At 42.6% G+C, this 23,792-nt stretch overlaps 1 protein-coding gene across 4 annotated transcripts in view; it reads right to left on the bottom strand.

Moving 5' to 3' along the window:
• Positions 1-23,792, bottom strand: part of RIPK1 (receptor interacting serine/threonine kinase 1) — a 1,251,693-nt gene that overhangs the window by 945,595 nt on the left and 282,306 nt on the right. The window lies entirely within an intron of this gene.

Below are 23,792 nucleotides of genomic sequence, written 5' to 3'. Positions count from 1 at the left end.
AAAAATAATATAAGGTTCCACAGCGATAAGAACTTGTAACTCTGAAACTCTCCTGGCAGAGGTTAGGGCTAACAGGATAGCTGTCTTCCAAGATAAAAAACTTGATGTCAGAAGGGGCAGCAGGCTCAAAAGGAGGCAAGGTTAGTTTTTCCAAAACATAGTTGAGATCCCAAGCAGGAATGGGAGGAGATCTAGGAGGTCTTAAGTTCTTAGCTCCTCTGAGAAACTGTCTCATGAGCTGGTGGGAAAAGATGGGAGGGTCCGTATTATAATGAGCAGAAATAGCAGAGGCATGTATCTTAATGGAAGAAAAAGAGAGACCCTTATGTAAGAGATCTGTCAAGTAAAGTAAAATTAAAGTAATGTTAGGAAGAAGAGGATCAGAATCCTGAGCCTGCATCCAGGAACAAAATCTTTTCCATTTTCCTGCATAAGATTTTCTAGTGCTAGGATGTCTGGCTTCTAAAATGACATCCATAACCTGCTTGGGCAGTAAAGAAGAAATCAAAGGCCCTGGATTAACCAGGCCGCCAGGCTGAGAGTTCTGACATGAGAGTGTAGAACCTGACCCTGATGCTGGGACAGAAGGTTTGGAGACGGAGGTAAAACCCAAGGGGGCTCCAGACATAGGTTTTTTAGAGTTGGATACCAAAACTGCCGAGGCCAATTTGGAGCCAGCAAAATTATCATCTTGGGCTTGTCCTGTTTTATCTTCAATAAAACCCGTGGAAGAAGAGGAAGTGGTGGAAAGGCATATCCCGAAAGGTTCCTCCAACTGAATGACAGGGCATCCACTTTCCAAGCTTCTCTGTGGAAAGTCCTGGTGTAAAAATTCTGTAGTTGATGATTGAGATGGGATGCAAAGAGGTCTATGTGAGGACAACCCCAGACTGCTGTTATCATCCTGAATATTTTGGTGTCCAGCATCCACTCGTATGGATCTGAAAGGTTTCTGCTCAGACTGTCTGGCAGGAGGTTTTGTTTCCCTGGTAGAAACTGAGCTTGAAGATCCAGATTGCAAGCTAGAGCTGTGTTCCATAGATCCATGGCTAGTCTGCATTGGGGGTAGGAATGAGATCCCCCTTGCTTGTTTATGTACCACATAACTGTGGTGTTGTCTGTCCGTATTAGTAGTTGTCCTGGTTGTAAAAGATTCCTGAAGACCAATAAAGCTTTCTGAACGGCTAACATTTCCTTTAAGTTGATATGCAGGTGCTTCTGATCCTTTGTCCAAAGGTCCTGCAGACAACTGCCCTGAAAATGGGCTCCCCAAGCATAATCCGAGGCGTCCGTGGTTAGAATCTGTGTAGCAGGAGGCAGATGAAAGGGTTTCCCTTTGTTTAGAGCACAAGCCCTGGACCACCAAAGAAATTCCTTTTGAAGGCAAGGAAGGACGGAGATCAGTATGTCTAAACTGTGGCAATGCTGAGACCATACACTTTTTAGGTACCACTGTATTTTCCTCATGTGTAGTCTTGCATATGGTACGAGAAGGATGCAGGAGGCCATGTAACCCAAAGCCTGCAGGAATTTCCTTGCAGATAGTTGAGTTAGAGTTGCCAAGGTTTTGAAAGTTGAAGCCAGCTGTAATTGTTTTTCGGATGTCAGAAATGCCATCTGGGTTGTAGTGTTTAGAAGTGTACCCAGAAAAGTTATCTGTTGTGATGGCGTCAAATTTGACTTTTTTATGTTTACAGAGAATCCCAAGAACTTGAGGAGGTTCTGTACAAATTCTAGATGCTGGAGTAAGACATCCTTGCTGTCTGCCTGAATTAGACAATCGTCCAGATAAGGGTAAATTTGAATTCCCTTGAGTCTGCAATAAGCTACTACTGGAGCCAGGCATTTGGTGAAGACCCTGGGCGCAGTAGACAATCCAAAGGGCAGCGCAGAGAATTGAAAGTGCCTCGATCCGGCCTTGAACCGGAGGTATTTTCTGCGATCCTGCCTGATGGGAATGTGTAAATATGACTCCTTTAAATCCAAAGTTACCATCCATGCATCTTTGGACAGCATTGGAAGTAGCTGCTGTAGAGTAAGCATCTTGAATTTTGGAATCTCTAGAAAGGTGATCAAGACCGACAGATCCAGAATGGGTCTCCATGAGTTTTGCATCCTTGGGACTAGAAAGAGCCTTGAGTAAAAACCTTTTCCCATCTCTGAAAGAGCAACCAGTTCTATGGCATTCATAGCCAAAAGAGCTTCCACCTGGTTTAAGGCCTCCGTCCATTAATGTTTTGGAAGGTCTGGCCATCCGCTTGGCCTTGGCAAGGTATGAAAATGGAATTTGTAACCTCTTAAAATCACATCCAAAACCCATTTGTCTTGGGTTATTTGAGCCCAATTTTGATAAAAAAGACAGAGTTTTCCTCCGAGAGGGGCTTCCAGGCAAGAAGTTCCTGTAGCCCAACAGAGGGAGTCATTGAGTTTGTTTCCTTTGAGATTGTGACCTGTCCTCTCCTCCCCTAGGGGTGGAAGCAGTCCACTGTCTTGGTCTATAAGCAGCTTGTGTTTGAGGCCTCCCTCTGGAGCGTCTATATCTACCCCTCTGAGGCCTGTCTGAAGTGGGAAAGAACCAATTTTTTGAAGGCCAGTTCCTGCTAAATCTAGGTGGCTGTACTTGTAAGAAATCTTTAACTGTTTGCATGGATTTCGCCTTATCCTCCATCTTTTTAAGCACCTCTTCAGCTTTTGATCCAATCAAAACATTATGCTGAATAGGAGCATCCAATAATTTAGCCTTTACTTGTTCAGGTAAATTTTGTTCCTTTAGCCATGCATGTCTTCTAATGACTGTGCCAGAGGCCGCAGCCCTACAAGAAGCCTCCAAGGCATCAAATCCACAGTGTAAACCATGCTTCCCAACCTGTTCAGTGGCATGCAATAAGTCATGTAATTCCTTATCATCTGCATAGGCAGAAATGGAAGTAAGCTTTTGTTTTAAGACAGACAAGAGAAATTGCTGGTATTTAAGCATATGAAACTGACAGTTTAAAGCCCTAATGGACAAAGTAGCAGAAGTGTACACCTTTTTGCCCCATCTTTCTAAGGATCGAGAATCCTTTTCAGTAGGAATGGGATTTTTGGCAGAAGCGGCCTTAACTCCCTTAGGACCCTGAGAAATGGTTTCAGGGTCAGCAGCAGGGTTCTTGTATAAAAACTGATGGGAATCAGGAACCCTGTAATATCTATCAGGCTTAACAGGAGCACGAGGAAAAGAGTCAGGGGTTAAGTTAGCCTCCAAAAAGGCATCATCCACAATATCCAAAACAGGAGGAATAGCCAGGGGTCTATGTTGGGGAAGAAGAAGAAAATCCCTCAGTCTTTTCTTGGATTCCGAATACTCCTGTCCTTCCCAGTGGAAATGTTCCCTCATTTCATGCAAAGTTTCCCCAAAAGAGAAATCCTCAGGGGGAGAAGCTGAAGGAATGGATTCTTCAGCATCAGAATCCTCATAAGGAGGGAAAGAATATTCCTGATCAGAAGAAGAAACTGAGGAAACAGAAGCCTGATCAGAGGAATCATAATAAACATCCTGCCTAGGCCTTTTGTCTGGAGGGGGATGTGAACCCCTAATCATAGTAGGTAAATCCTCTGCCATCTTGAGTAACTGTTTCTGTGACTTGGGAGCCGGTTCAGAAGAGGCCTGTGTTGAAGTCTTTGATTTAGAAGGAGTCTTTGCCTTTGTCTTTGCCTTTACTAGTAGCTGAGTAGGCCTGAAAACCCCTTCGGAAGCCGGTACCTGTACAGCGGCTCCGGACCCATCCGAAGGAGCATTGTCCGAAGGTCTTGCAACAGAAATATTTAAAGGCCTGGTTGGCTCCTCATGAGAGTCCGTTTTGGCCGTCGGTTCTGAAATGGCCGACGACAGGGGCTGCAAAAGCGCCTCACTGACGACGGCCGAACCTGAAGCTGGCTCCGCATGTGCACTATCATCAGATTTAGACCACGGAGGCCTGTCTTTATCCTTGCGACGTTTGTGAACTCCGGTAGCCGGAACCGTATCCGATGACATTTTGTAGTTAAAGCGCCTACCGAAGTAATGAAAAGCAAAATCGTACCTTCGCTTAATTGTACGTTGATTGAATCTAGCACAAAACCGACAACTAGCTACGTCGTGGTCAGGGCCTAAGCAAGGAATACAGTAAGAATGAAAATCCTTATGAGGTATTTGCTTCCCACATGAAATTAACTTTTTCTGACATCGGAGTGGAGTAAGAAAAAAGTTTCCCCAATGGGGTACTTAGCTTTGAGTGGAGAAGAAAGTCTTCGGACCGAAGTATATAGAAATATTTGTCAGGAGTCAACCGACCGGCACTTGCAAACTGCTATCACCGCACGGCAAGAAAGACTGGAGAAGATGTTGTCGGCTGTCAGCTTTATACTCCTGGCGCTCTGACGTCAGGGAGCATGGTTGAACAACCGATGCCGGACCCAGACTTTGGGATTCTGGCCGACCGAGGGCTGCCTGCCGGCAGGGGAGAACCCTACAGTCATGACTGCAACAGTGAAACACGATGAACATCTGCAAGACCATTAGAATCCTTAATATTTAACCTTCCTAAAAACAATGAAATGAAAGGATTTCAGAATGCACAGCTAGCTATGAATACTAACAATACAGAACTAGCTGATGCATTAAGGAAGGGACTTGTGTGGAATGTATGATCAAGCCATGCAAAAGAAGCTACGTTCAAAAAACAACACACTATGACCAAGCCAACATCAATTACACCATGACCATACCAACACTGATGGAAATAGCTTCTAGTGATGCTTTAGTGTTACAACACAATGCCACTGAATGCTCATTGAATATACAGTCATCAAGTCTCCTAAAATAAGACCTTGTTTGTGACATGGAAATGTCTAACAGAACAGACAGCTTACACAGAAATATTATACAGTGATGCATAAGAAAGGTCACATTTAAAGAATGCATGGCTGCTATGCAGTAGTACCGCAGTCATGTGATAAAAATCAGTTGCCAGAATAAAATTTTGCACAAAATGATAGTTATGTAAAGTGAATGAAAGTACAGTTTTGTACCTACCATAAATGTAGATGTCCGAACTGGATAGCATCTGCAGTCATAACAAATGGGTTGTCCTGTCGTCAGGCAGCCCTTCGGTCGGCCGGATTCCAAAGTCTGGGTCCGGCTTCGGCTGATGTCGCACTTCACCCGACGTCATCTCTGCTGGTCTTCGGGTATAAAGGCATCAGCCGACGCCATTTTCCTCAGTGTTTCTTGCCCCAGATGCCAGTTGCCCTCTTGGAAGGCGAAATTTTGGATAAATGCCAATGTTTCCAAAAAGGTAGAAGGCAAACACAAAAATAAGCATGTATGTACATATATACAAACAAATACACCATAAGGGACCCCCAGCTAGCTATTAGGAGGGTAAATACCCTAGGAGTACCACAGAGGGAAGGAGGGAGGTAATCCTGACTGCAGATGCTATCCAGTTCGGACATCTACATTTATGGTAGGTACAAAACTGTACTATGTCCTTCATGGATGCATCTGCAGTCATAACAAATGGGTAGAATACCATAGCCAAACTAGGGAGGAGGAATAAAAATTATGGTGTAGTTAGGATCCCTTGCAGTACAGCAGTGGCAAACCCTGCTCGGGATCTAGAATATAGAGGTAAATTATAATGCTTGGCAAATGTATGCACGGAGGTCCAAGTAGCCGCCTCAATAATGTCCTTGGTTGCCACTCCTCGTAAGAAAGCTGTGGTAGTGGCTGTAGCCCTTGTAGAATGAGGTCTTATGTTCTGTGGAATTGGTTTTCCATGGTAGGAGTAACAGAATCTTATGCAATTTCCTATCCATTTGGAGATTGTCTGTTTGGAAATTGCTTTTCCTTCCCTTCCTGTTGCATGGGCTACAAAAAGCTGGTCAGTTTTTCTGTTACTTTTGGTTCTGTCCAGGTAGTAGTGTAACTGTCTATGTACATCCAAGGTATGCAGCATTCTTTCCCCTCTGTTTTGTGGATTGGGAAAGAAGGTAGGTAGGTGGATTGCCTGGTTTAAAGACACTCTGGATACCACCTTAGGCATAAATGTAGGATTAGTTCTCATGGACACCCTATCTTGATGGAAGATTAGGAAGGGTTGCACTGCCATTAAGGCCTGTAGTTCCGAAACCCTCCTTGCTGAAGTAATAGCCAGTAGGAAAGCAGTTTTCCATGACAGGTGTTGTAGATCTGCTGTTGCTGCTGGTTCAAACGGAGGGAGTGTCAACTTTTCTAGTACAAAGTTCAAGTCCCATGCTGGTAATGGTGGTTTCCTAGGAGGTTTTACATTCTTGATCCCTCTGAGGAACTGCCTGAGTAGAGGATGTGAAAAGACAGGAGGATCAAAGCTGTATTCTGCTGAAATAGCTGATGCATGTATCTTGATGGAGGAATAGGACAGGCCTGTATGTAGAAGCTCTGCCAAGTACTCCAGAATGTTAGCAATATCTATGTTCGACACATCTTTTCCTCTTCCAGTACTCCAAATGACGAACCTTTTCCATTTTCCTGCATAGTTCCTTCTTGTTGAAGGTCTGCGGGCTTCAAGGATAATGTCTTTAACCCTTTGGGAAAGGTCTTGGTTAGTTGCTGCTATGTGATGTTCCAGGCAGTCAGTTGCAAGGTTTTTAGGTTTGGATGTATGATGTTGTAGTTGTTCTGAGTTAACATCAGAGGCATTAGGGGTATTGACCACATTTTCTCCCGAGACATGCTCCTCAGCAATGGGTACCAGTGTTGTCTTGGCCAGTTCGGAGCTATCAGGATTATCCTTGGACGTTCCTCCTTGATTTTTAGTAGTACCTTGTGCATCAAAGGAAGAGGTGGAAATGCATATGCTGTCAGGCCTTTCCAGCTGAAGGATAGAGAGTCCACCTTCCATGCAAGTGGGTGGAATGTCCTTGTGCAGAATTTTTTGAGCTGGTGATTGAGTGGGGAAGCAAATAGATCTATTTGTGGCATTCCCCATTTCTTTGTGATGGCCTTGAAGATGTCCGGGTGTAGCATCCATTCGTGAGCATCCGAGGTGGTTCTGCTTAAAATGTCTGCTAGGGTGTTCTCTTTCCCCGGTACAAATATTGCCTGTAACTGGATGTTGTAGCTGAGAGCCAGATTCCAAAGGTCCAAAGTCATTCTGCATAGGGGGTAAGAATGAGTGCCTCCCTGTTTGTTGATGTACCACATGACTGTGGTGTTGTCTGTCCTTATCATCAAATGGCCTTCTTTGAGGAATGGTCTGAATTTTTGGATTGCCAGTTTTACTGCCAGCATTTATTTTTGGTTTATGTGCAGGTGCAGCTGGTCCTGAGTCCACAGTCCTTGTACGCATTTGTCCAGCATGTGTGCCCCCCATCCTAGGTCTGAGGCGTCCGTTGTGATGGTTTGGCTTGCTCGAAAGTTGTGGAAAGGTAAGCCTGGGTTTGACTGGCATGCTTGAGCCCACCATAGGAACTCCTGTTTTAGGCATGGGATTAGTGGTATTTCTGTTTCTAAGCTGTGCCTGTGTTGAGACCATAAATTCTTTAGGTACCACTGTAACTTTCTCATATGCAGTCTGGCATGTGGGACCAAGATTATGCATGATGCCATGAAGCCCAAGGCCTGCAGAACTTTTCTTGCTGTTAGTTTGTTCTGCTTTGTTAATGCCAAGAAGTAAAGAGGGAGCTCTTTTTGTTTTTCTGCAGTTAGGAATGCCATTTGTTTTACTGTGTCCAATTCTGCGCCCAAGAAAGTTCTTGTTTGGGATGGTATCAGCCTTGACTTTTGTAAATTAACTGTGTATCCCAGGGCTTGTAGCAAGTAAATGACCCTTTGTAAATCTGTTGTCAGCTTGCTTTTGTTGTCCGCTTGTAACAGGCAGTCGTCCAGGTATGGATAAATTTGGATTCCCTGTACTCTGCAGTGAGCGATTACTGATGCCAGGCATTTTGTGAATACTCTGGGCGCAGTAGATAAGCCAAAGGGCAATGCTGAGAATTGATAATGCTCTGATCCTGCAAGGAATCTGAGGTATCTTCTGCAATTTGGTCGAATGGGGACGTGCAGGTATGCCTCCTTGAGATCTAGAGTTACCAGCCAACACTCCTTGCCCAGCATGGGAAGAAGTTGCTGTAGGGTCAGCATTTTGAATTTTGGGACAATGATGTATGTGTTTAAGATGGACAGGTCGAGAATAGGTCTCCAGTTTTCTCTTTTCTTGGCACTAGGAAGAGTCTGGAGTAGAATCCTTTGCCCTGTTCTGTTATTGGTACTCTTTCCACAGCTCTCATCTTTGTTAATTCCGCTACCTGCTGCAGAGCTTCTATTTTTTGATTTGGAGGCAGGTTTGGCATTCCTCTTTTTACTGGTAAGGTGTGGAAGTGGAACCGGTAGCCTTGGTCTATGGTTTGCAAAATCCACTTGTCTTTTGTGATATAGTGCCAATTTTTTGAGAATAAGGCTAACTTTCCGCCTAATGGTGCTGCTATTTGCTCCCTGGTAGGCGGAGTCAGAGCCAAGTCACTGTGATTGTCCTGTTGCAGTGGCAGTGGTTGTGTCTGTGCCTCAGTTATTGCCTTGCCACTGTCGTCCTCTGTAGGAACCTCCTCTGGATTGATTTCTGCCCCTAGAGCGTCTATTCCTGCCCCTTTGGGATCTTGTGAAGTCAGGAAAGGGCCAATTTTTGGCAGGCCAGTTCCTACTAAACCTTGGGGGCTGAACCTGTAATAAATCTTTAACTGTTTGTACAGATTTTGCCTTTTCTTCCATTTTCTTCATTACCTGCTGGGCAGGTTCCCCAAATAGACTGGCCTTATCCATAGGAGCATCTAATAGCTTTGCTTTAACATGATCCGGTAAGACCTGTTCTTTCAACCATGCATGCCTTCTTATCACTGTGCCAGTCATGGCTGATCTAAATGAAGCCTCCAGTGCATCATAGCCACATTTTTTAAGGAATGGTTACTAACCTGTTGGATGTTATTCACCATTTCTAATACATATTTCTTATCTAAAGATTCATCAGAGGACAGCTTTTTAATTAACTGATCAAGCATAAACTCTTGGTATTGGATCATGTGAAACTGACAGTTTAAAGCTCTAGCTGAGAGTGTAGCAGAGGTGTAGACTTTTTTCCCCCATCTCTCTAAGGACCTGGATTCCCTTTCGGAGGGAATAGGGTTTTGCTGTGGTCGAGGCTACTGCCTTAGGCCCCTGGGATATAGTTTCGGGTCTGCAAGTGGGGCCTTGTATAGGTGGTGCTGAGTGTCTGGCACCCTGTAAAATCTATCTGGTTTGGCCGGGGCTGGAGGTAAAGAATCAGGTGCAGTGCAGACATCATTAAATGCATCGTCCACAACAGGCAGAACAGGAGGTATAGCTAAGGGCCTATGTTGTGGTAAGTGCAGAAAGGTCCTAAGCCTTTTTCTTGAATCTGAGAAATCTTGTCCCTGCCATTGGAATTGTTCTCTCATGGCATGTAAGGTTTCCCCAAAGGAGAATTCCTCTGGTGGAGAGGCAGCTGGAATGGATTCTTCAGCATCGGAATCTTCATAATTGGAAAAAGGAGCCTCTGGCTGGTCTGTAATGTCTGAGTCATCTGCAGAATCATCAGAGGACACAGGCTCGGGGGGCTCCAGGAGGCCTAGCAGCACCACGTGCTGGGGTAGAGACATCCAAAGGGATGGTGTCTGATAAATCACTAGGGACCACAGTTGTAGGCAAAATTTCTGAGGCTGATTCAGGTAAGGTAGCAGCAGCCTCAGTAGTAGTCATGGATTCGGCTGAAGATTGACCAGTTTTCTCGGTTTCGGCCGAAACTGAGACACTCGCGGCTTGCTTAACCGTGGTTTCGGCCGAAACTGCGGACCGCGAGTGTCGGTCTTTTTCTTTGCGTTTTTTAACAATTTGGGAAGTCGGAGGATCCGACGGCATAATGTACGCAAAATCTGAGCCGAAAAACTGTTCAGCAAACTCCGACCGACGCCTAAGCGTTCGTCGGTTGAAGGAAGCACAGGCCGAACAGGCTGCTACGTCGTGGTCTGGGCCTAAGCAAGGCAAACAGTAAGAGTGGAAATCTTTATGAGGTATTTGTTTCCCACAAGTTAAACAGTTATTGACTTTTTCTGACATCGGCTGAGGCAAGAAAGAGTCCCCAACGGGGTACTTAGCTTTTAGAAGTCTTCGAAGTAGTATTCGGTAGTAGTAATCTCTGGATCTGACCGACCGGCACTTGCGAACAGCTTCTGCTTCGGGCGCCACGCGGCAAGAAAGACCGAGGAAAATGGCGTCGGCTGATGCCTTTATACCCGAAGACCAGCAGAGATGACGTCGGGTGAAGTGCGACATTAGCCGAAGCCGGACCCAGACTTTGGAATCCGGCCGACCGAAGGGCTGCCTGACGACAGGACAACCCATTTGTTATGACTGCAGATGCATCCATGAAGGACATCAGAAGAATCAGAGTATTTGAAAATGAAAACTAAGGTTGCGATATGCTTTACAATTATGGTTATCTCACAAGTGACAGGGATGAAACTATAAAAAAAAAAAAAAAAAAAAAAAATTTCGAGCTAGATGTTAGGACCTCATAAATCAGTAATTTCTGTGTTAGGCTGCAAGAAAATGTTTTCAGACATGAGGGACCTGGTACAGCCCTGAAGAAGAGTATGTCTAACTACAAACTAAAAGGAGCCTAGATCAAGTTCACTTGCTTCCACTGAATTAGTGTAGTGGTTAGAACGTTTGCTTAGCACGAGTCATTCAAGGTTCGAGCCCCAATGCAGTCCATTTAGGGTTGGGAGGTTGGCATAATGTCAGGTGTTCACCTTTCAAACACAAGGTTCACGGTTTGATTCTCACATGGTGTAATTGGTTAGGCTTAATATGGCCCACAAGGGCAGTTAGCCTATTACTAACCTATGAACCTACAACATATATAGTTAGTTACTTAGAAAACACTGAATCTGTTCCTACAACAAAGGAAGTCTGGGTGTACTTCATAATCTCCCCAACTATACTACCTGTTAATACCCTTGATCAAGCAACTCTTGATCTTTCCAAAACTGAAAACATTGGCTCCACAGGTCCTGACAATATTCCAGACGGACTGCTTCCAAGTACCAAACCTGTCTTAGTTCGGCTCAACCTTAATCTCTCCAAATGGTATGCATCTGGAACCTGTGGAACAGTCACAGCTGCAGCATTCAACAAGGGTGTTCACACAACTGATTTCAGGAACTATAGTTCTATCAGTCTTGCTAGCATTACATGTAAGGCTATGGAATACATTTTCACTGAACTAATTAACAGCTTCGGTCAACTTCAGACAACTGAACCCAATCAACCTGGATTTGCTAAGGAAAGGTCATGCTTACTCAAGCTGGTTGATTTTTTGGACAAGGTCACAGAAGCTTAAGATGACAACCAGACTTGTCCATACTGACTACCTTGTTCATGCTAAAATCTATGACACCGTACCTCATGTGGAGACCATAAGCAAACTCTCTACTACCATCATTAAACCCTTTTAGTGTTTGCTAGAAAGCTAATTTGCTTACAGATTGAACTCATGCAGTCCAAGCAGGGGGCAGAACCTCTCATTCTAAAAAAATGTTACTAGTGGCATCCCTCGGGGTTCAGTCTTGGGTTCACTCCGGCTTGTCACTCACTTCTGAAAGACAAAAACAGACATTCAATGTCTTGTTTGTAAAAGACTGCAAATTGGGTGAGGTTGTCAACTCACTCCACTATGCCAAAATGCTCTAGCAAGGCCTGGATCAGACATACCCCTGGTGCACTAATCATATGAACACCTTAAATACTAAAATGAAGTGCGGTTATTTTCAATAACATCTCTATCCTCTCCTCTTATCATATTGCTGGCATTCCACTTAAAACACCAGTCCCATTATTAGAAACCCGTATACCCACACTGAGAGTGACCTGTCTTTGACCATGAGGTCACATTTATGATCAGAAAGTCCTTCTGCCTCACACTGCTCACTCATGGCATCTCTTCTAAGGTCAAGGATGTCCTTGTTCCCCTTTTCTTCAACCTCATCAGACCCATTATCAAATACAATAATACATTTACGTACCTTTAAGCACATTGTACAACTTGAAAGACACCTAAGACTGCGAACTAGAAAAATATCTGGTTTAAGTCAGTTAAGTTACACTGACAAATTAAATCTCTATTCGGTCTCATACAGACTCACAAAAGGTGATCAGTGTCTTGACATACCGCTCAAATGCTTTACTCAAGAACTCTGCACAATGCCAAAAATAACGGGGATACAAATTCCAAAAATCAGAGACAATTTTAAATATTACTCTAAGCCACTTAAAGTTAAAAAAACAACAAATTTTATATTAACATGCATTTTCTGAAGAATAAGTATGAAACTATAATGTCTGTCATTATTAACTGACTGTAATCCTCAGTGACTTACCAGAAAAATCGAAACTTTTACCAGCAATAGGGTAAATAAGGCAAAATCAGAGGTGGTCTGCAAAATCAGGAACATAAGACAGTTATGTACCTTGCATTTTAATTACTTTTTACCAGCTTCATCTTCATAGATTAAACAGCTCAACTAATCCTACTTCAAGGATACAAACCTCCACAGCACAGTCAGCAGTAGCTGGTATGAAAGGTTCCTTACTCAAAGCATCCAGCACCTCTGGATTTGACTCTATTTGGACAGCACAGTATCTCCTTCAAAACTCATTAAAGCAAACCTTATTGACTGAATAGCTGTACATTCATGCCCGAATAAATGCTAATGAGCTCCTATCCAAAGGGAATTATTCTATCCTTATCAAGGCATAAACGTATCAACCTATGGGATAGGCATTCTGCTAATCAGATCACTAGAAATTACAGCTGACCCAGGAAGTTAAAACTTTATCACACTTGGGTCAGTCACCTCCAGATGCATAACACTCATTTCAGTCTTCTTATAGGTTCATAGGTAAGTACTAGCCTATTGGCTTAAGGGCCTAAGTAAGCCTAGCCAACAAGGTCCCCTGGCTTATGCCACCCAGGACAGTTAATTTCCTGTGCCCCTGTCGAGTAGAGCCACAGAAGTGATCCCCAGGGTGTATTTCCTATTTCCCATCCACTCATCAAGATTTTTCTTGAAGAGTGCTAATGAGGAACTTTGCTTGACATAGATGGGTAGCTTGTTCCAGGCTATCGGAAGTCTCTGGGACAGTAATCTATCCCTCCAGCACGTCCTGTTTATTGTGGTGACAAGGTTTAGGTCCCTAGAGCATGTAGCTCAGAGAGATTGGGATTTCTTTAGGTGTAGCATACCCAACAGCTCTGGGCTTAACATAGCTTTATATGTCAGGCAGAGATCTCCTCAGAGTAAGCGATATGCTACAGAGTAAAGCTGGAGTTTTTTGAGACGGTCAGTGTAGGGCATCTGTTTGAGGCCAGTAATCCTCTTTGTGAGGTACTTATTTGGCCTTTCCAGATGCTCCAGATGTCTTGTAAGGTACATTCCAAAAGGGTGTTGTACTCTATAATGGGTCTAATGAGTGCCGACTAGAGGGGAACAATGATCTCTTTTTTCCTGGATGAGAACCCTTTTGTGATGAGGTGTGCCACATAGAAGGATTTCCTGACTACTGTAGCGATGTGATTAAGAAAGAGAGACTACTGTCCACCTGGGTCCCAAGGTCTCATCACACATTTGGCATTAAGTAGACTGCTGTTTATGTGGTAGTTCATGGGTACAGAGTTTTTACCAAAGGGGATGACAATGCACATTTTGGCATTGAGCTTAAGGCCATGGCTCTGACACCAGGCATCTATCTCAGTGAGGCCCTTCTGTAGGATGTCCGCATCATTTGGGGACTCTACTATGGCTCCTAGTTTGCAGTCATCCATGAATTTCATTAGCCAGAGGCCTTCTATGGTTGGTATCTACTTCTCTGAAGTACAGGCTAACAGGAGAGGTCCCAGGACTGAACCCTGTGGTACTCCACTTGCCACTTGTTTGAAGTCAGATTTGGAGTCTGCAATTTTTACAGTGTGGGTTCTGTCAGTGAGCCAACTGGCAACCCATCTTGTGACGTAGGTATTAATACCTAGTTTAGTAACTTTTGCTATAATTCCAAAATGGGGGATGGTGTCAAAAGACTTGGCAAGGTCAAGATAGGCTGTGTGAACCACCTTACCCTTGTCTACGGCTTTGGTGACTGCCTCAAAGAAGTCGATTAGGTTCAGAAGGCATGACCTGCCTTTCACAAACCCGAACTGGGTGGGGTCCAGAGTTTGGAGGTTATCAATTTCTTTGTTCATGAGCTCCATGGTGGTATGTTCCATGGCCTTGCAGACCAGGCTTGTCAGGATAATAGGGCAATAGTTCCCAGGATCAGTGGTGGCTCCCCCTTTGTGGAGTGGGATACCTGCTGCTGTGCGCCATTCAGTGGTCACAAAGCCTGATGTGAGACTATGATTGAACATGGTGCTAGTGGGAGAGCCAGTTCGTTTTCAAGTTCATGTAAAATGTAGCCTGGGATGTTGTCCGGTCCCATGGATGTTGTGTTTTTGGTTTTACAGAGTGCAGCTTTTACCCGCATAGACATGATTACATGGACTATGCATTCTTCCTGTATAGCTATGGGCCCTTTAGGGGGTGAGAGGTGGGTAAAGTTAGCATTGAACCTATCTACCAGGATGTTGGCAATATCAGTTGGTTCTGTAATTTTTGTGCCATTGTGCTGTAACTCAGAGCAGATCTGGATGTTGCCATTGAGATTCCTGACATACTATAGAATGCTTTGTGGTTGCCCTTAGAATCAGTGGCAATTTTGTTTTCGTAGCTAGCTTTGGAGGATCTTATAAGGGATCTCAGCTTCTTACTGAGGCTGACTAGGGAGCTCCTCCACTCATGGGATTTTACTCTCTTTTCCAACAGTTTCTTCCTTCTGTTGTAGAGTTTGTTTGTGGCAGGGGACCACCAGATTGGCTTCCTTTTTTGGGAGGATAGCATCTTGGTTCTGTTTGGGATAGCATGATCCATGCACTCATGTAAGTGATTGTAGAGTACATTATTGCAGGATTCAGCAGTCGTAACTGTATTGCCCATCTGCATGGATGTCATGAAGTTTGCCACTTCTGTCTTAAGAAGCATGAAGTTTGCTTTGGAGAAATTTTTACCATGGTTTCCTTAATGGTGGGTGGAGGCGGGATGTGGATATCTAGGGTGATTAGCTTCTGGTCGGATCTGACCAACGAGGAGTCAACTTCAGGTGTGGAACACTGGTCACTCATGTTGGTAATGACTAGGTCTAGGATATTGTTGCCCCTAGTGGGGGTGTGGATAGGTTTATCCAGGTCACTGGATTTATGAATTCCAGAAAGCGCTGAGGGAAGGAGTTGGTACACGAGTAGTTTTCCCAGTTAATGGTTGGGTAGTTGAAATCACCCATTATTAGGGTGTTTGGTTGAACCCTAATATTTTCCAGTATATCAAGAAAAGAGGAGTGGGAATCCTGGAGCATGGTGGGGGATCTGTAGCAAGCTACAATTTGGATTGCAGTTTTGCCCAGAGTTAGTTGCACTTGGATAACCTCGGATGCATTATGCTGCGCAACTAGGTGTGGATATCCTTAATGAATATGGACACATCTCCGCCTTTGGTGTTCTGGTCCAGGTGAGATGGCAAGTGTGGTATGAGTTATAGCCTCGTAATGCAAGGGTTCTCTCTAGAGCCTTGAACCAGGTCTCAGTCACTGCACAGATATCAATGTTCTCCATTTTAAGGAGTGCCTCGAGTGAGTGCATTTTGAGATTTAGACTTCAAGCATTGAGTAGCATTGCCCTCAGTTTTTGCTTGCCTGTTCCTGTTACTGTGGTGAATTTGTAATTTGACCCTTGCCTAAAAAAGGCACTATAGGGGCAGCAAGACCCTTAGCCAGTATCCGGAATCCCAACATTACTAGCTACTGCAAACAAATATGTTAAACATTTTCTGTTTAATATATACACAGCATTTCTGCATATTTAACTCAGCATCAGATACGCTCCCTCACAATTCAAAGCCTTACTGCTTTTAACTCAAGTTCTACCATGCACTTCCAGGAGAGAAGGATGTCCTGGATATACCTGGCCAGGAGCTGCTGGACAGACTCTATGGGTTTGCTCCTAACATTTTTTTTTCAGTTTTAAAACAATCAAGTACTGCAAAGTGTGTAACTGTTCATGCTTACAACTCTAGCAAAGTCGAACTACTACTATTACTACCATGCCAAAATTTCAAAATTAGAAGTTTGACAGGTTTAACAGCTGTAGTACCCGTTATGCAGGATTTACTACCTCCTGGCTAATGAGTTTGATCTCTCTGGCTTCCAACTTCAGATCAATGCTGTTAAGCTGAGAGTAAATACTTACACAATGCCTGACACTAGCATGCATTACAACTATAGTATTCAAATTACTTTCCAAACTTTGGTTCGTTAATTCCATTTGAAAACAATCAACCAAAAAATAGACTTCAGAACAAAACCTATTTAAAAACCTAATTTTTATCCCAAGGTAGCATTTTGTTTTTTGTTGTGGTTACAGTTCTCCCTCATGCCTACAAGCCATCAGCTTCTCTATTATCCCCTCTCAAAGATGCAACCCAAACATTGGCAGGAAGTCCATCATCCAAGCAACCATATAGGATTTTCTGCTGAACCTATTCCTTTTATCCCATATGGCAGCCTGGATGAGTAGAGCTCCCACAAAGCTAGGACTAGTAGTCCATGCTCATTTTTTATGTATGCATCTATTACTCAGCTACTACATACACGCTGTCTGGTAGGTATTTATATTTCGCCCTTCAATACTGTTTTTATTCTAGGTGTCAGCCTCTTTAGAGGACCAGGTTCTCTCTCTCTCTGAAATGGTCACAACCTACTCACTCCTAGTGTCCATGAATGGATCTTCTCCAATGCACAAATCAGTAATTGATTCCATGCCATCTGGGTCACAGTCAGTACTTTATCCATTTGCAACATGTAGTCTGCAATTAGAAACCAGACATTCAAAAGTTACATTAAAAACATATAATTAAGTCTCTCATAATCATATTAGACACCTACAAAATGTTATGCTTGGTTATAGTAAAACTCTGCCAAATTATTTTTTCTGTCTCCTTCCCAGATATATTACTGCAGCCTCTACAAAGGACTAAAGGAAAAGGCTGGTAGCTCAAGCAGTTAAATCTGGGATCAGTCACTAGATGCAAAGACCAAAAACACACAAGTTAAATTATTTTAATAAAACAAGTAATGTATATACAGTTCACAAGCCTTCATACAGCTTTCACAAATAATGCTTTATCAAATGTTAATGTACAAATTAAAACATTCCTTTTTATCTACCTACAGCATCTTGTCATTTCCTTAAACTCTTTAAATTTGGTTTTATTCTAACCATCACATTCGGACCTGGACTTTTATCAGCTCTAAACTTACAAAATTCACTTATATTCTAATTTGTCTATTTTTGTTATGATGTTCCCTTTTCTAATGCTAGGTTTAACTATATCCAAGACAGGAAATTCAAAACTAGGACTTTCTTCTGTCCCATGTATATGTTTAAAAAGGGGCATTAGTATTTGCCATTCTATTTACTGCTGACATATAATCACTAATTCTATCTTAATTTCCAATTTGATTTCCCTGTATAAAAGGCCTTGCATATTTTACATAGTTCCATGTATTCTGTGTTGTGCAAGTCACAGGTAATGTGCATGTGGAGCTTTCCTTCTTTAGCCTCCATTGAAAGAAGTCTTTACCCAGCTGGGCAAGCCGGTCAACAAGACATAAATAAACAGAAAAAAACAAAGTTCAAAACAACACAGATGAAATGAAGCATAATACAGTTTTCATTATACTGCACTACTGCAGGAGGAGAGAAGGATGTGTTCCACTTATCAAGGGATCATGTCAGTCAGCAACACAGTGAAAGCCTTCACCTGCATGCTGGACAGGAGATATCAGCGAAGAGTTGGGCATCTGGTTCAGGCAGAGAAAATCTAGATTCTGTCCTGGCCATGGAACCCTGGATTAACTCTTTACCTTTGCAGAGACACCAGAAGGGAATAAGGAGTCTGCCAGTAAGGTCAACATGTGGTTTGTGGACTTGAAGAAAGCATATAACTGTGCAACCCAGAATATTTTGTGGGGTGAGCTAACAGTACGGGGAATCACAGGGTCACAGCTGCACGCCACATTGTCTATGTACTTATGAAGCAAGAGTTTTGTCAGCACTCTCAGTGTTAAAATCAAATATATTCAGTGCAGACAAGGAACTCGAACATGAAGTACTCCAGAGATCAAACTGTTTGAAACAGGTTAAACTGCTACAATTCAGAACAGGCATCATTTTCAAATCTAGGTGCTTAGGATTTCCCTCTCTCTTCCCCCCTTGGCTGACCTGGTGCGACTTAGTTTGAACTCTACAGTTCCCTACAAAACGGTGTCTACAGGACTGCAATCAGTTTCTCTCAACATTTAAACAGATTGAACTCTACAGTTCCCTACAAAACGGTGTCTACAGGACTGCAATCAGTTTCTCTCAACATTTAAACAGAGTAGGTTGCACACACAAAAAGCATTTGTTAAGCTTTCACTTACAGTGCTGTGTAATTAAGCAGGTCACCATATTGGTCAGCCATAGGGCTGTTTTTTTTTTTTTTTTTTTTTTTACTTGAGTGGTTGCCTCCTTCCCCTGTAACTTAAACAAATTGAATCTTACATTAAGAACTGTAATACTTACCTTACAGTTTTAGGACACCTTAGGAAACCTTGCAAACTGCAATAGCCCCGCTACGCTCGGGCTCTCTTCGCTCCGCTCCCTGCCCCCAATTCCCTCCTGCCCCCAGTACCTCTAAATTTATAGTACTATAGCAACTCCCCCACTTTCTATATCCTATCTGCTTTCATCTAAGTCTGGAACTCTCTTCCCACCAGTATTCTTTCCTCTACCTCTCTACCCCATTTCAAGAAACAACTGTTTCACCACTATCAGAAGCACTGGCTTTGCCAATGCTCATCTCCTGACTGACATTTCCTAGTCTCTATTATCTACTTGAATTGTTCATTGTCTTCATTTTTTTATTTCCTTATATGCATTGTTAACAAATGAATTTTGCAACCTGATTGTTTGTTTGACTTTTGACTGTTTCTCTCTCTGTAATATTATAATTTTGGAAATGTCTGTATTTTGTATAATGATGGAGCTTTTCTCCCCGGGCCTCCGCTGAAAAAGGACATTGTATCCAGTCGGATTTTTCCCGGTTAACAAATGTAAAATAAAATAAATAAATAAATAAATCTAGGATAATTCCACCCACTCCCATTCTACTACCTACATTTTAATAGCACCTATTAGCTTTCATCTGGCATTCTCCCATCCCCCTTCCAGTACCTTTACCTCACCACTCTATCTTCTGGTGTTGCATCACCAGGTAAAACAGTTCCTTAACTCACTAGCTGAATCACAGATAATGATATACTCCTCTTTACTACCCCTCTTGTTCACACCATACATCCTTACCTTGTATGAAAACCAGTTTCTCATGGGATTTCAGGTCCCAAAAGGCCATACTATCACCCCAGCTGTAAATCCTTCCACCTTCAACCATACTTACAGTACCAGATCCTATCCAACATCTTGTTCAGTCTATCAACATCTCAACCCCAGGCACATTAGCTCTAGATCCAAACACTACCACAAACTAATAAACAAATTCCTGAAGTTCATCACCAAGTATAGACTCAACCTAATACTTGGTGGTGATATTCAGCCCAACCCTGGCCCACTCACTTCAGATACACATACACCCTCTACTTGCAATCTAAGCTACAAACCTACAATTAATAGGCCAACTAACTCTCTCCTAGTCTGTCATCTCAATATTAGAAGCATTAATAACAAGGTAGATGAATTGCATGCACTTCTGGATGTCCACTCCCCTGAGATTCTCTGTTTATCTGAAACCTGGTTAAAACCTAACATTAAAGACAATGAAGTGTTACCACCTGGGTACAACATACACAGGCTGGATCGTGCTTCGAGGAAGGGGGGGTGGGGTAGCTGTACTCTATAAATCTGAGTTGAATGTCACCATAGATGTAATACAACTACCTCAGATTAATAACTCGGAGATTCTTGCCACCAAATTGCAACTTAATAAAAATAAATGCATTAATATCATCTGCATGTACATTCCCCCAGGTAACAATATATCTACAGCTGAAGATATCCTGCACTGGCTATCATGTCACTACCCCCAAGAAAACCTACTACTTGGAGACTTTAGCATAGACTGGGGCACCTGTTCCTCAGAATCCCCAACCACCCATATTAACCTGCATGCATTTACACAAATTATATCCACCCCTACCAGGATAGGTAAACCCAACCAAAAAGAAAGTATACTTGACTGGGTACTCAAATAGTCACCCCCAACTGTACACCTCTGGTACCCTCCTTAATGGCCTAAGCGATCACCTTCTCACATATGTAATTAAGCACAAAACCATTAATTCCCAGCAACCCTTACTCAGAAAGGTTAGAAACAATAAAAACTTTGACCCTGCCAAATTCCAACAAGAACTAAACTCATGTAATTGGTCTATTCTAAAACACCTCCCCTTAGATGAAGCAGTAGCATACTTTAACAACAAATTCCTTGAGATCCTTGATTTGCATGCACCTGTTCATTCAAAGAGAACCATGGCAAAAACTGCACCATGGCTTTCTATAGGGTCTAAACTCAAAATTACCCTTAGAAACAAAGCATGGGCTTTATGGCGTTCTTCTAAAGACCCTCAAGATCACATTAAATACAGGCAATCCAGGAACTAAACCAAAAAATCAATTTTACAAGACAAAAAACAATACTACAGTAATTTACAGAGAGTAAATCAAAATAACCCTCAGAAGTTTTGGGCAGGTTTAAATAATCTACTACATCCTGGACAAACTTCAACCCCAATCCCTGCTGCTACTATTGATAAAACCCCTGAAGATGTTTCTGATAGTTTTAACCAATTCTTTACTGAGACAATTCAAGCCCTAGCTAGCCAACTAGCTCCCCTGGTCCTGAAAGTAGCACCCCTAGAAACCTACTCGCATTCAGCTTCCAACCAGTCGCCACTTCACTTATCCGTACCTTGATCAAAAAATTAAAACCCACCACACTTTCTGTTGATCAACTCCCTGCCGAGTACCTACAAAAATCAGCTGATGCTATTGCTTACCCTGTCTCAATACTAATCAATCGAACCATAGTAGAAGCTAAAATTCCCACCATCTGGAAAATATCCTATGTAATCCCAACTTCACAAAGGAGGCAGCTCTACTGAATTCTCCAACTATAGGCCAATAGCTATACTCTCTCCACTTGCAAAGATTATGGAAAAATGTATTCATAGGCAACTCATGCAACACCTAATCCAGAATCACCTTATGGCAGACACTCAGCATGGCTTCTGTTCTCATCACAGCACTACTTCAGCCCTCCTAGCCTTTACCAACACCATAAATAATAATCGCAACAATAATTATATATCCTCAGCCCTCTTTTTGGATCTTTCCAAGGCATTCGATATGGCTGATCACCAACTTTTAATCCACACCCTGCAAACATTCTGTCTAGATACTGGAGCCCTTCAATGGTTTCAATCCTACCTGAATGGTCGACAGTAGGCTGTCCTCTGGCAGAACAAACTCTCTAACCTTCTACCTAACACCCTTGGAGTACCACAAGGCTCTAGACTAGGGCCCTTGCTGTTCTCTTCATTAACGACCTTTATACTGTCATCCCAAAAGTCAGCTGTATCCAATATGCTGATGACTCTACTCTGATTTGCTCAGCCACATCTCCAGTAGAGTTATGGTCAGCTACCCAGACCACCTTTAATACAATAGAAAACTGGCTTTCTGAACATCGTCTGATCCTAAATCCCAAAAAAACTAAAATGCTGTTATTTTCACCAACACGTAGGTCTACCGCTTTCACCTTTACCATAAAATCAAATGATGGCACAAAAATCTCCCCTGACCCATCTACAAAACTATTAGGTGTCATCATAGACAATCTAAAATTTGACCTACATGTTAACCAAACTATCAAAACCATCAATAAAAAACTAGGGTCACTTTACAGAATAAAAGCCTTCCTAACCCCTCCAGCTAAAATTGCCATAGCTCGCTCTCACCTTCATTCAACCCTTCTATATGCATCCCCTTTACTCTCAAATTTAAACAAGACTGCCCTTAAACTCTCAGTTTGCTACAACCACATTGCCATGTTTGCCACTGGGCTGTCTTTTAGGACACATCATTGCATCAATCTAAATCAGCTTGGGTGGCTTGAACTACCCAGCCTAATCCAGTATAACCAACTGATTTATGGCCTATAAAATCCTCTATAATCCGGACAATACTCCTGCACTTAAAAATATTATCACCCTCCTATAACAATCCTAGACCGCTTCGATCCTCTAACAAACTACTAATTCAGACTAGCAAAATTAATAACACAACTGGTGATTCTCTCTTTGCAAACTCTGTAAGTAGATCCTGGAACTCTCTTCCAGCTATTACCTTACTTTCCACCTTAGGTCAATTTAAAACTAGACTCAAACAACATTTGTCACTTAACTGGCTATGTCAATGTATCAAGCCTGGCTAACTCTCTCTAGAATGTGTAAAAATCTGTTAACCAGTTTACTGTGTAATTTAATTTAATCCTGACTTGCGCTCAGGATTAACTGTAACCTGTGGAACTTGTTTAACTTGCTTACTTATGCAATCTCTGTAAATAGTCTGTTTGTAATATGTAATGCTGGTATTATGTAATGCTGTATCTGCTCACCCTTGGAGCTTTTCTCCCCGGGCCTCTGCTGAAAATGGACATGCATCCAGTCGGACTATCCCGGTCAACAAATGTAAAATAAAATAAAAATAAAAATAATTTGTATTCTCCCTCTTCTGCTCCCTACAAGATGGTAAAAGGAAACAGTAGTGGATGTATTCTTTCCTTCATAGCAAAGCAGGTTCCCACGCTCCTTACTACCATTCTCACTGGTTTCACTGTTTCACTGCAAAAATTCAGTGAAGAAATACAATAACTTATACTCATTGACCCTTGGTGGCTGACTGGGGTTTGGTTTCAGGTTCTAAAGACTCTGCAGTACAAGCCAGACTTACTGGTTAAGGATGTCTACCACACCTGACGGGACAACTGGATCCCCCACAGGTCTTGGTTCCTAATGTACACCCTCCATATTTTGCCAAATGTATTACTGTACAGCTCAGATGTGATCAAGACTGCTAGGAAGCCCTCTTCTCACATTTGGTTTTGCAAGGAGATACCAAACGGTATTGCAATAGTCATGTGTCACCTACATCCATGAAACTATGGAATGATTTGTCACCAGGACTGTACCAGGGTTGCTAGGGGAACCACACAGGTTGATAATACTATACTGCAAAAAACAGTGAGGCAGTACTTACGCCATCCAAAATTTGCTGAATTGCATTAAATGCTGCATCTACACACACTAACTAGGACATCAATGTACTGCTAAATTGTGCAGTTCATGAACAGATGATGAACACAGTTGCAGAGCCAGAGTATAACATGGATTGCACTGTACACTATTTGTGTGTGTGATACATTGAATATTCTGACAAATATTCATATCCTGCAACCTGACATAATTAGAACCCTAGATTTTCTGCACATCGTGTGGCAAATTTATCAGTTATCATACCAGA

This window comes from Protopterus annectens, chromosome 3.part0 (assembly GCF_019279795.1).
Source record: "Protopterus annectens isolate FY-2018-M chromosome 3.part0, PAN1.0, whole genome shotgun sequence".
Classification (NCBI taxonomy): domain Eukaryota; kingdom Metazoa; phylum Chordata; order Ceratodontiformes; family Protopteridae; genus Protopterus; species Protopterus annectens.
This window is presented reverse-complemented; position numbering and strand designations above follow the sequence as displayed.